Source organism: Natator depressus, chromosome 28, assembly GCF_965152275.1.
Source record: "Natator depressus isolate rNatDep1 chromosome 28, rNatDep2.hap1, whole genome shotgun sequence".
In the NCBI taxonomy this organism is placed as follows: Eukaryota; Metazoa; Chordata; order Testudines; family Cheloniidae; genus Natator; species Natator depressus.
The window spans coordinates 1,017,512-1,031,438 of record NC_134261.1 but is presented as its reverse complement, the minus strand read 5'-3'; the positions used below and the strand labels follow the sequence as shown (position 1 = coordinate 1,031,438).

At 52.2% G+C, this 13,927-nt stretch overlaps 1 protein-coding gene across 1 annotated transcript in view; it reads right to left on the bottom strand.

Moving 5' to 3' along the window:
- The window catches only part of KIF1C (kinesin family member 1C), a 35,289-nt gene extending 22,396 nt beyond the window's left edge, over nt 1-12,893 (bottom strand). The window contains exon 1 of the mRNA XM_074941447.1: nt 12,765-12,893. The gene's annotated coding sequence lies outside the window, so the exon portion shown is untranslated. The remainder of the gene's footprint in view (nt 1-12,764) is intronic.
- Nucleotides 12,894-13,927: the final 1,034 nt, after the last annotated feature.

Sequence of the window (13,927 nt, the reverse complement as noted above, 5' to 3'; positions counted from 1 at the left end):
CTGGCCAGCAGGGCTGGGACGCTGAAAAGGGGGACAGCAGCTGGAGGGGCAAGGATGCTGGATGTGAGGGTTGGCACTGGGCCATGTGGGCTCAGTTCCCAGCTCTGCCATGGAGAAGTGAGTAGCATTTTCCAAGGGATTTTCAATGGGGTTAGCATTCTCCCTTGCCAAATGTTCAGACTCAACAAAATCCAGTGGCGGTTAGTTCCACAGGACAACAGGGAGAGTATTTCCTTTGATTTGTGCGGAGTTTACCAGCTTTTCAATTTCCATCCACTACCCCCGGATTTTTGTGCTACGAGGCAGGGGAAACAAACTCCTGTTCTACAGTCTCTCGCCCGTTTATCACCTTATAGACGACGCCCCCTTCCTGGAGCAAGAAGACCCCAAACTTTTTGCGCTTTCCTGAGCGTTTTCATCGCTCGCTTCTGAACACCCTGTTCCAATTCTTCTTCTGGCCTTTTGGAGACTGGATTCAGAACGAGCCCTCTCCACTGATTTATAGAACAGCTTCAGATTTTCCTGTATTCTTCTTCATCTCTCGCTCTCCTTGCCTCAGTTTCCCCACCTGTAAACTGGAGGGGCGGGGTGATAAATCCTTGGAGGGTCCTCACTGCAACACCCAGCACAAGAGAGAAACATCCATCTACCCGGGGTACCCCCTCACTGGATCCTAAAATTACTGTCATTTTCCCACTCCAACCAGCTAACGACGCAGTCTTAAAGCAAATGTATCAAAATCAGGGGCGGTCCCGGTTACCACTGGTACAAACCCGGCAGCTATGGTCAGTACCCTCCTTTTGAACAACATCCAATGGCAGGGACTCACAAAGGCCCTGTTCTGTTACGTGGAACAACTTCCCCAGTTCTCAGCTCGACTCCCTGCTTTGTTGTTGTGCATTATTTGGGTCAGGTTGGGTTTTTGGCTTCGGTCACCCCGAGGGTGGGAACAGATCCCCATCACCCACCCGTTACATTTCCAAACGGGCATCTTTCTATTGCTTCCCACGCACCCTGTGAACACGCACGGAGCTACCTTGTGATCCTCCTTCCAAATGCTCCTCCACTGGGACACCTCCCAAAAAGCTTGACCCAAAAAAGAAAAGAGAGTGTCAGCGGTCTCAGCACAATCACAGAAATTTCGGGCTGGAAGGGACCTGGAGGGGTCACCCGGGCCAGCACCCTGCCCTGCGACAGGACCAAGTAAATGTACAGCGTCCCCTATGGAGAATGAACCTCGACTCCCGGTCAATTGTTTCAGTGGTTAATTACCGCCGCCGTTAGACACTTACGCCTTATTAGTGGTCTGAATTTGTCTGGTTTCAAAATCCCGGCCCTCGGATCGGGTCCTGCCTGTGTCTGCTACGCTGAAGTGCCTGTTGTTAAATATTGGCTCCCCACGTAGGTTCTTCCGGACTGGGATCGGACACCCCCCTTTCACCGATAAACAGATCGAGCTTGGGAGTCTCTCAGTATGAAGTAGGTTTTCTAATCCTTCCATCATTGCTGGGGCTGCTCTCTGACCCCTCTCCGACTGATCAACACCCTGATTCGATTGTAGGCACCGCGGTCGCACCAGCGCCCAACACAGAGGTGAAATAACCGCTGAGCTCCTAGGAGATTCCCCTGTTCACACAGCCCAAGATCGCATTAGCCCTTTCGGATGGTCACCCAAGGACAAGGATGATTTATAGGGCCCGGGAGATGAGTCACAGGCTGTGCCAGGCTCCAGCTGGCCGCACCTGCTTACGATTGAAGCCTTTCCGCTCAGCGCTCGAAGGGAGCCGGGCCCGCGTGGTCTGCCCCCAGCCTCCCCAAGCAGGGCACCTTTGCTCGGGCTGCGGAGAGATTCGGCCACTTCGAACGGCTGAGCCGCGACCCCAGCAAAGGGGGCCCCAAGCTGGCTGCAGGAACCGGACTGCCGGAAGTGTCATAGACTGGCATCATCCCCCAATTCACCTGGCCCCAGTGGGGTTGGCAGAGCACTCTGCCCCGGGCATTACTGGAGACCTGAACACAGGAGGAGAGTGCCCCCTACTGACACCCCCACCCGCAATTAGGACGGCGTGGAGAGGAACGTCCATCAGCAGGAGCCCAATGTAAGAGAAGACGCTCCCACCAGCGAGAGAGCAGACGTTGGCCTCGCCGCACGGCGTTAAGACAGTCCCGAGGAAGGAAGCCAGCTGGAATTGCACCTGGGGAGAGCCAACAGGCAAACAGCCTGCAATCGCCCCGCGGCTGGGCGTGCCGAGGGCTGAGTGGACAAAAGCCATGAGTCACCTCGCTCCCGGCGGGGCGTGTCGTTCAGGCTTTGCGCAGGCTGGCTGTCCTGTCCCAGACACACAAGCGCCTTGCAGAGTATCCAGTCCGCCCAGTCGGAGTTACAGGGAACCATTACGCCCAGCCAGTCAGACTTCCACATACCACGGGCCAGAGAACTGCACCCAGCAATCCCTGCATCCAGCCCATATCGGACGGCCGAGCTAGCACATACAGCCAATCTGGCTGTAAAGACTCCCAGTGACAGAGAACCCACCCTGTCCTTGGGTGAGCTGTTTCCGTGGTCAATTCCCCACCGTGTCAAAAATCTACAGCCTGAATTTATCTAGCTGCAGCCTCCTGCCTTCGGATCAACAGCCCATAAATAGCAAGCTAGAGAAACGCCAAACTCATTTTGAATTGAGATTCCACTTCGGCCTATGTCCTAGGGTGACCGGATGTCCCGATTTTATAGGGACAGGCCCGATATTTGGGGCTTTGTCTTACCTTGACCAGGTCTCCTTTAGGTCTTGTCTTCAGTAGAGGGCGGGGGGAAATTCTTAACTGGTGGTAGCTAACATGAAGTAAAATCCGAGCGTAAAAACCACACACTGCCTTGGCCTTTCCTGGATCTTAGCTAACGTAAGTTAAGAACGCTTTGCCCACCACCACCACCACGCGAAGACAGTCTCAGAGGTAGCACCGGCCAAGTTGAGAAGTCAGAAGTCACACCAGGGATTAGATTGTAAAATCTCCTCTTTGCTTCCAAGTCCCTTTAACACAGATCTGCATTGCCCGGCCGAAGAGGACTCCAGGGGCTTTTCAGCAGCCCACCGAGGGGAAGAGAAAATCATTAGCCTGTATGGTGAACGAGGACATCTAGCAGAACTAAAAATAAGTTTTCAGCTGTTCGCGGCGAAGCACGGGGGGGAAAAGAGAGAAAACACACCACCAGCAGCCTCACGTGGATCGCACTGCTAAATATAGATTTAGAGCCATCTTCTAATTATTTTAACGCAAATTGTGGTTCTAACCTCCAGACGGCAATGCAAAAGTTACCCACAACACCCTGCGAAGGTCTTTCACCCCCCATTGTAAGCATCCTGCGGACGGCTTTCGAGTTACGGCGCAGACCTGAATTCCTTCCCTTCCAACTGAGCTCCATTAAGCAATAAAGCTCCTGGAAACCAGCAAGACATCGACGGGCTTTTTAATGACTCACCAATTCAACGATGCGCCGTGTTAGTACAATTATTAAGCCCAGCAATCGGTGTACCCAAAACTTCAGCGCCCCTTGTTTTCCAAGTCACACACACCCGCCTAGCATTTAGCTGCTAAACACTAAGCTGTCTCTCCTGAGCGTGTGCAAACTGCAATTTTTCAACCAAGGCCTGGCCTACAAAGTGGATTTGTACCAGTCTGTTAGGGGTGTGGTTTTTTGATCAGTCGTTATTCCAGATAAGCCCAGTGTGGAAGCTGTTCGACATGTATAAAAGGTGACATTTATGTACTTCGGTTTGGAAGAATCACATTTTTGTCAGAAAATGTCAATTTCACTGCCGTCACACAAAACCAAAGGGAAAAAAAATTCCCATCCATTGTTACTGAAATTTCCAGCTAGGCAGAATCATAAAAAGGCACTTCAGAGCCTGGCAGTTTGATTTAAGGATGTTTGACATGGGATGCTGATGATTTGCGTTCAAACAGTTATAAAGCTGTAATTTTCTGAATATCAGTGTCTCCTGTCACGGACAATTGTCTGACGAGTCCCGTAATTTCTTATGAGTGTGCAAATTTAAAATCAACACAGATAGTCAAAAATGCTCAAAAACTCATCTTTTTGCACATCTGTCAAATTTTAAAAAGGACAAAAACTGCAAAAAAAAAAAAGCTCATAAATAAACATGGATATTATCCATCGAAATTATAAAAAATAAAAATTTCCTCTCCGTGTTATTAACAACCTTAGATACATCATTTTGGAAGTCTTCCATCAGCTAACCCAAGGTCTGAGATTCACTTCTGTGGGCTTGGGGTGGTTTTTTTTGGTGCAATGTAGACATATCTCACAGATCACTAACTGGTTGAAAGATAGGAAACAGAGCGGTCAGTTTTTACAATGGAGAGAGACACAAAGCAGGGTCCCCCAAGGATCCCCTGGGAGACAAATGGCTTCCGTACAAGGAGAGACTAAAAAGATGGTCTCCTTACCAAGATGAACAGCCCCAGTTAAGGTGGACATGAGAGAGGTCTATAAAATCATAAAAAAGATGTGGAAAAAGCAAAGAGAGAAATGTTATTTTATTCTTTCACATGACGCAAAAACAAGAGGTCACCTGGAGCGAATTAGGAGGTGGCAGGTTTAATACATACAAGGGGAAGTGCTTTGTCACATAACACACAAGTAACCTGTGGAACTCCTCGCCAGGGGATGTTGTGAGGGCCAAAAGAATAACTGGGTTCAAAAGGGAACTCGATTGGCTACCTATATTTCGTGAACCTAACTGGTCAGCAATGCCACCCCAGACCTCTGACTCCCAGAAGCCAGGAGCGGAGGACAAGGGAGGATCACAGCAGCTCTGGTACGGGCCACTGTCAGACAGAGGGTCCTGGGCAAGACAGACCACAGTCTGACACAGCATGGCAGGTCTTATGTTCCGATAGTTTACAGGAGGTCAGATTACATGGTCCCTTCCAACCTTAAAAATCTCAAGAATCCCAGACATCCACCATAGGACGCTGCTCGCCAGTTTACAAGGAAGACACTCCCAGGACACTCCAAACGGGTGGCGGCATATGGCCCTGCGATAAACAGACTCCCACGTGAAAACCCTGGGTCGGGCCTACTGTGTAGGGGGATGCACCTTCAATCCTAAATAAAAAGCTGTTCCTCCTGAATGTTTGTTTAAACTCCCCCGAAAATGTTTCTCCATTGCAAATGTTTTAATTTACCAGGGGGGAGCCCGATCTGCCAGTGGGCATTGCTTTTACGATCGCCTGCTGGGAACAGGCTGCAACGACAAACGTCTGGGCGTTGTGGGTTCATTGCCCAGCGAGCGCACAGGCAGACAAAGTCCTTTCCACCTAGAGCAAACAGTTACTTTCTGATGCAACTGTCGGGAGCGCCCAGCAAGGACAGACTCAGTCCCCCCCCCCCCCCCCCCACACACACACTTTGTGCTGAAGTTATTTGTAGATGGGAAGCCAAGAGACCTCTGGTGTGAATCGCATGCCCCTTCAATTCGTGCACCAAGCCCAGGATTAGTGGCAAAGCCTTGTGTTTGCCAAAACCACCAGGGCCCCCGGGAGCCCCACGAAAAGCATCGGGGAAGATGATTACAATGACTGCTTCTGGCCTTAAATAAAAAAAAAACACCACCCCTATGAATCTAGACACCCCCTCAGTGCAGCCAGTCCTCCCTTTCCAGCCTCACAATGCGTATGGAAAAGCCTGGAGCACAGCGGGTTTTCCCTTGCGCACGCAGGGATGACACAAGAGCGAAACCAGGCGTGGCCCTGCAGGAAAAGCCGGCTTCCCTGCATGCTGACTTCCCCCGCTGAAAACAGGGGAGTTGGTTTCCTCCGGGCGGAGAGCACGGGGCCGAGGCCCCTGGCAGAAGCAGGGAGCGGAACGAAAACAGATGAGTTGGTCAGCCCCACCACCTTGTCAGTTGATTGGGTCCCTAACGGAGTTTGGGGCCACGTTGTGCCGGGAGCTGTACGTACCCAGACACACGCTTACATCCTCTCTCCCGGACACTCCCTGCCCCACAGAGCTTTCCATTTTAAACAGACTGGCCAGAGAAAGGAAGAATGGCTAGCTAGTGGGTTGGGGGGGAGGGAAACTGAGGCACAAATCAAGGACACGCCACACGGTCACACAGGAAGACTGCGTCAGAGCTGGGACTTGAAACCCGAATTTCCTCTGTCCCAAATCCAGCGTTTCAAGAAGCGGCCTGGGGATAGCGGCTAAGGCAGGATGCCTGGGTTCTGTCCCCAGGTCAGCCATCAATCTGTCCCGCAACGCTGGGAGGTCGCTGTGCCCTGGGTTACCGCTCCCCACCCTTCCTCTGACTTGCTTATTTGTGAGCTCGTCAGGGTAAGGGAAGGGAAAGGTTTGCTTTGCGGACGAGGCCTCAGAGGTCAGACGCAGAGCGATGGCTTTCGTGTGAAGCGTCCACCCACCAGCGCTGGGGTGTTTTCGACTTTTGCTGTCTAGATAACCGACGGGAAAGACCTCCTGCCGGGAAACGACCGGCGGATTTTGGACAGCTAAGGTGAAACACCGTAAAAGAGGCCTGATTTTTAGGGCGTCGAGCACGGTTTGAAGAGGAGACGTCCCACAGATGTTTCAAGCCACTTCACCCAGCGCACGTCACCCAGGAATTTCTGCACTAAACCGAGCCCTCAAAGATCGACCTAAAGTAGGTATCTGGTTCCTGTTTCCATAGTGTTTGAGCAGAGCGGACAAGAAGGGGGACAATCGCACCAGGGCCCCAAGTTCCTGGTCCCCCAAAACATCTGTAACTGGCGCGATAGGGGGGAGAGCAGGACCCCAGCAAACGATGTACCAGGGCCCCACGTTTCTCTCCGTAGGCCCATACCTGAGCACTTTGTAATCTTTAGTGTGTTTATTTTTTTTAATTTAAGGCTGTGAAACTATTTCTCTGTTTTTACATGCCAGAACTTAATCACAGTAAATAAAAATGGCACCTTGTTTTAAACAGGGAGGCAAATTAACCACAGAGATGGCTTGCCAAGGGATGGGGCAGATTCTCCCACACGTATGCTCGAAAAGGGTCTTTCTAGATCGTTTTCTAAAACGCGCCCTGTAGCCCGACCAGAGGTTACGGGCTCGATGCAGGAATCCTTAGGTTCAATTCCCTTGCCCGTGTTCCACAAGAGGTCAGACTCGGGCTCTTGTGAAAACTGTCCCCTTCAGCTTTTGAAAATCTCACCTTCTGACAGTCACAACTGCCCCTTCCAGCCTTAAAAAAAAATCTCTCTCTTGCAACACCTGAAATCAGCGGAAGGCCGGCCCAGGTGTCTAAGCTCTCGCCTCTCGTAGAAGAAATACAAAAGCCCGAATTCTGCTTGGAATTTACTTTCAAAAGCTCCGTGTCTTCCAGACACCGCATCTACCCCAGACGGAGCTTTTCAGCTCACTGCACACATTCCCACCCCTCGCCTGTCTCCACGGCCGCGAGGGGCGTGCGTTTCAAACATTTGATGGTTTTCAGCTTTGCTCCCGGCCTGTCTGCGTCTTACTCCAATTAAACACCATGTTTTGCAATCGCTGCTCCGAGGGAGGGCGGAGAAATAACCCCCCACCCCACCAAAAAAGTCACAAAAAAGTGACTAAATCCCATCCGGAAAGTAGGAGCCAACCTTCAAACCAAGAAGACAGATGCTTTGCAACAAGAACAGGAACCCCCCCACACACATCATGTAAGCCTGTCTGGGTTAGAGGCAGCCTTCTTCTCGGAGAAAGCAGACACACCAAAAAGCACCTCTGTTATCCTGCTAATCTAAATCCCCCTAGTCCTGCCCTGAGGGCAGGGGATGGGTCTAGATGACCTCTCGAGGTCCCTTCCAGTCCTATGATTCTGGGGAGCAACCCCGAAAGACAAACGTATCCGCAAATCCACCTCCTCCAGAAGCCAACAAAAAACTTGACCATGTGCGCGGAGACCCTGGCCCATCATGCTGCTTCCTCGTACACCCCTTTGATTGGGAGCTCCATGGTGCAGGGCCTGTCTTTTTATGCTGCGTTTGTACTATATGGGATGCGGGTCCAGGACTGGGGCGACCCAGCACAACGGTAACACGCTAGAGACAGGGAACGGGATTCAGAACACGGACCATGGGCCGGCCCACCGCCTCACTGTAACAACACGGCTTAAAGCGACTTTTACTCCAGCAGAGACAACAAAAACTGAGTACACACAGGGACCGTCACCCATCAGAGGTTTAGGAAGTTTTGGGATCTCCTCCTGCCTTTAATCCTTTCTCCGCAGCCAAACGGGCTGAGACAAGAGCTTCAAGAACAACTCCAAAACTTAATTACGACTCTAAGCGTCAACACTGTTAATTATAAATGGCTGCTCAGAGTCTTGGCAGAAAGGGCCGTCTGAAAACGAAGCATCTAGCTGTTTTGGAGATATTTGGAGGAGGGAAGAAATCCACCAGCTTTCCCGGCAAAGCAGGGGAAATCAGAGTTTTGCAAAACCCAAGCAGAGAGGTCTGGGCGCTGGCATGGAGCAGAATCCATGCCACCGAAAGCAGACGGGCTGAGAACCGTTATGAAAAGCCCTGTCTCGCCAGGCAAGGAGGGGTCTCCAAAAAGACAACAGCTGATCGGAAGACTGCACTCCCCAGAAGGAGTTTTGGGTTGGTACACAGGGCGGGCAGGCATGTGCAGGGGGGTGGGGGCACCCACACGTTTTGAAAGGCAGCCAGAAAAAAATCCTCTCTCCTCTTTGGGAGAGTCACAAGTTAGCACTTAACTTCTGCAAGGGAGCCCAGGGAAAGCGTATTGTCTGACTTCTGCAAAATCCAATCCCTGTTTACGTCTTCTTGATGCTTCTTTTACCCCTAAACAAATCCCTCGGGCCGCCTGCTTAGCAAAATGCTCTTACGCTTACAAGCGCAAGCCATCTGAGCCCTGCTCCCGCGAACCAGTTGCCGATCACGCCCACAGTGAGCGAGCATCCCGCCAGGCTCGTAACGGCAAATGATGGTCATGGAGGGCGCAAAGCACTGGGATTCAAGAGATCTGGGTTCGAATTTCCAGCTCCGCCCACCCCCCGACTCCCCATCTGACCGTGGGCAAATCACGTCAGCACTGTGGTGCCTCGGTTTCCCTACACGTAGCTCGGTGTTAACGAGACTTCCTTTTTCTGGACTGTCTGTTCACACAGATTTTGTACCAGGATAGCTAGGCCAGAGCGATACAGTCAGGTAGGCACAACCACAGGTGTGCGGCTTACACCTTTCCCTGCTAGATTGGAGAAGCCCTAACAAGACCAGTGGCTGGAAACCGAAGCTAGAGAGATTCGAACTGAGGAAAAAAAAAAAGATACAATTTTTTTTTAAAACAGCGAGACTAATCTCCCACACGGACACTTTTTCAATCAAAATGGGATGTTTTTCCTACACACCTGCCAGGAATTAATTCAGCGTGGTTCTCTGCCCTTGTGTTATAGAAGGAGGTCAGATGAGATGAGCACACCTGTACCTTTGGATCAATGAATGCAGAGGGTCTTGGAAAATTTCCACCTGAAACATTAACAGGACATGTCGCAAACCGCTCCGAAGACAACCATGCTAAGTGCTGTGTCTCATTACGGATTTGTGAAATAAAAATAAAACTATCAAGGAGTTGCATTCTAAATCCTATTCTGTACTAATCTGATTTGATAAAATACAGACACGCTGGAAAGAAGGGTGGTCACTTCACAAGTTTGAGGATCATTAGGCTTCCCACGGCAAATCTGAAATCTTCCTCTAACGACCACAGACTGTTCGTACCATCCTAGAAGTTTTCTGGCAAAGCAGGAGTTATCTGAACAGCTGTTACAGCCTCAACGCCAGTCACGAGAGGAGGATCAGACATGCTCAGAGTAAACCAGACAAGAATGCCTGACGAAAAGGAGAGGTGATAAGATACAGGGAAACGGCAGAACGCGGATAACCACCCGCGCCCAACCCCTTGCTTAAAGCCACAAATCAAAGTCAACATGAAACCACTTTGAAAAGAGAAACAGAGAGAACTGGTTTTAAAGTTATATTAACTCACCGACTGACTTAGAAACAAACCAAGCATCAAACCTGAGAGCGTGTTCTGGTAAGCAAAGATCCTTTCCTTTCCACCCTGACAAAGAGAATATCACATCTCTGAGGGCGGAACAAAAATGACAAAGCCCACCCCGGAGAGCTTCCTGAGAAACTGGAAAGTGACCCAGAGAATTCCTAGACAGAAAGCGATTAAGTAATGCATTTTTTCTCCTCCTCTCACCTCTGCACTAGCTGGCATTCAGAACTAAGGCACAATTTCCAGAAGACCAGGATCCATTCTTAGGGTTAAGAGTCAATGCTTAAATTCCTGGCTGTCACAGATTCCTTGAGCGACACAACCTCTACAAGCCTCAGTTCCTGCATCTGTAAAACGGGCGTAACTGGCACGCCTCACCCCATACCTAGGTGCACAGCACAAATAAAAACAGCATCCCCAAACTCAGCGAAGGCCAAAAGCATGTTTACGGCGCGTGCTCATTTCAACACCCATCCCCACCACGCACGCCGACGCTGGGCATGTAAATAAGAGATCAGTGTCCGGCAGCTACGCAGCCCGGCGTGTGATCAGAAGCGTCTGGAAGAAGGGGGAGGCATGTTCTTAAACGGGACCACAGCCACGTGCGTTGGCAGTCGAAGGCTGATGACGTTAATCCAGAAGGCGAGTATGCAAAGTGCAGCAGAAGCTAATCAAACTGTCATCAATAAGTAATTATCTGTGATAACACCCACCACGTTTTAGGCACCTCAAGCAAACCCTGCCCTGAGACACAAAGGTTGGAACAACACGCACAAAGTAGCACGCTCTGGGTTTTTAAAGGGGACATCAACAGAGCGGAAATAAGCCCCTTCGACCTGTAAAATCCAAGCCCGGCGGGTATAAGATTCCCCACCCGTGGCATCCTCATTCTTCCGCGCTGCCTGCGACGATGGCCTAAAATGCCAGCTGTGACGATGGATTCTGGGTGCATCGGTTTTCTCAGACGCTTGCCAAGCAATCCAATTTTCAGAGGCCGGGCACAAAGTATTTTCTGAAAAAAATCACGTCCCTGGACCGCGGGGTCTCAAGTCAGGCATTCAAAAAAAAAAAAACACCTCAACCAACCAAAACCAAAAACCCTGTTTTTTTTTTTAAATTGCTAAAGCGCTTTTGTAAATTTAAGCTGATGAGAAGTCGTAAGTCGCCCCCATTTTTTAACCAGCAGCTGGCGTGACGTTTCACCGAGTTTTAAGGCCAGGAGGGGGCAATTAGTCCTTCCCGCGTCATCCTAGCCACTTCTGCTTGAGTGAAGGCAGATCTTTTTGGAGAAAGGGGGACTATCTCATCTTGATGAAAAGACTCCAAGCGGCCCACCGTGTCCCCATGGTTAATTACCCTCCCTATTAAAATTACGTGCCCGGTTTCTAACCTGAATTCGCCTAGCTTCCGTTTGGATCTGTTCTACCTTTCTCTACACATGGGGTCCGAGGACCCATGGGGGCCCGTAGACAATACGACAAATGCCCAAAGGGGGCCACATCCCCATTTGAAATTTCACGGGGGGGGGGGGGGCAAATGAAGAAAAAAAAAAGATTGAAAACGACTGTTTTATACCATCAGAAAGTCGTGTGAACTCAATTTATCTCCCCACCACGTAGGTATAAGCAACCGGGGCAATGTCTTCAGAGGACGCACTTCCGTCTTTGTGAATCCAGAGGGCAAAGAGGAAAAAAAAACCCACCTCACTTCACACTTCTAAAAATAATCCGTGACCACACAGCTGTGTGTTCCCAAAAACCTCCTCTCCGTAAATCCACCGGGAGGCAACAGGCCCAACATCACGCCCCCCCGCCCCCCAAAAAGCATCCACACGGTTCCCAGAATCTGGGATACTCAGAATCACAGGAGAGGCACCTTTGTAACCTGGATCCTTTCCGGATCTATGGCACCTGTACAGCCCAGCATCCACCCACCCCTCGCAGATCCGGGCGGAGGACTCCCCAAAGTTACTGCCCTTAACAAGCTGAACTTCTTCCCACACCCACCGCCAACTTTCTCGCTCCCGATGTGACTCCGGAACACCATGTGACCAACCCATGATCCAGCCCAATTCTCTCCCCTCGGCCTTTCAAACACACAGCCCTCCCCCCTAGCATGCCTCCATCTGCCCCCTTCCCATTCAAATACCTCCCAGTCCCCCCCAAATCCATCCAGTCCCCCAAACCTCTCTGACCCCCGTTACCTGCCCTCCTGTGCCCTCCTTTCCCTAGACACCCCTCACAGAGTATTGCTCAACGGGGGGGGGGGGGCCCTCTCCCCTATGCATTGCACACCCATCCCATGCATTGCTCAGTAAGGGGGGTCCCCTCTCCCCTATTCATTGCCCCCCCATCCCATGCATTCCTCAGCAAGGAGGGTTCCTTCTCCCCTATGCATTGCCCCCCCATCCCATGCATTCCTCAGCAAGGGGTCTCCTCCTCCCCCCGCATGCACTGCTCAACAAAGGGGGTCCCCCTCCCCTATTCATTGCCCCCCATCCCATGCATTCCTCAGCAAGGGGGGGTCCCCTCTCCCCTATTCATTTCCCCCTCATCCCATGCATTCCTCAGCAAGGGGTCTCCTTCCCCCCCCCCCATGCACTGCTCAACAAAGGGGGACCCCACTCCCCCCATGCATTACCCAGCAAAGGGGGGGATCCCCTCCAGGCATTGCCCCTCCCCCAACCACTTACCTGTCCTTCCAGTGGCCCCTCCGCACCATCCCTAGGGCCTGGCTGAAACTGGGGTGTAAGGGGGGGGCAGGAAATTGAGTTGCAAACCTGACCCCCCCCCCTTTTTTTTTTTTTTTTTTTTTTTTGCTTCTAGGGCTGTTGCATCCCGGCCGGGCCCCGTGCAATCCTGGGAAGGGCGGGAGGGGGGTGTTGCAAAGATAGGAGGGGGGGGGGGCTCCCCCAGATTTGCACCGGGGCGCGGACGGAGGAGGGGGGGAAAAGCAGCAGCGGCCGGCGGCGCCCGCCGGGCTGGGCGGCAAAGGAAAGCCGGGGGGGGGCGGGAATGTCGCGAGACGGGAAAGGCGCCTGGCCCCTCCCTGGGAGCTGGGGAGGGGCCTTAAAGGGGCAAGGCAGGGGGGCCCTAGGTAGCTCCCGGGGGAGGGGGTTTTGGGGTGCAATGCTGGGGGGGAACTTGGGGGTCTTTGCAATGCCTGGGGGTGGCTTTGCAATGCCTGGGGGGAATTTGGGGGGCTTTACAATGCGTGGGGGCTTTGCAATGCCTGGGGGTGAACTTGGGGGGCTTTGCAATGCCTGGGGGTGGCTTTGCAATGCCTGGGGGGGAACTTGGGGGGCTTTGCAATGCCTGGGGGGCTTTGCAATGCCTGGGGGGAACTTGGGGGTCTTTGCAATGCCTGGGGGTGGCTTTGCAATGCCTGGGGGGCTTTACAATGCGTGGGGGCTTTGCAATGCCTGGGGGTGAACCTGGGGGTCTTTGCAATATCTGGGGGGCTTTACAATGCATGGGGGGCTTTGCAATGCCTGGGGGGGGAACCTGGGGTGTGGTGCAAGGTTGGGGGGCTGGGTTCAATGCCTGGGGACTGGGGCGGGGGAGGGAGGGACCCTTGCTGAGCAATTGCTGAGTGATGTAGCGGGAGAGCTGTGGGGGGGACCCCCCCTGGGGAGAGCTGGGCTGCTCAGCTGTAGGCTGTCGGGCAGGGGCGCCCCGCTGGGCAATGCATTGGGGCGGGGGCCTGCTGTTAACATCCCAGTCCACCCTGTTTCCAGTTCAAAGTGACCCAGCAAACCTTCTGCAAATCTGTACATGCCATGACATACCAGCCATGGGGTCACTTTCCCCCAGGATCGCCCCAGGACTGCCGTGCACGGGGGGCGTGTATGGAAAA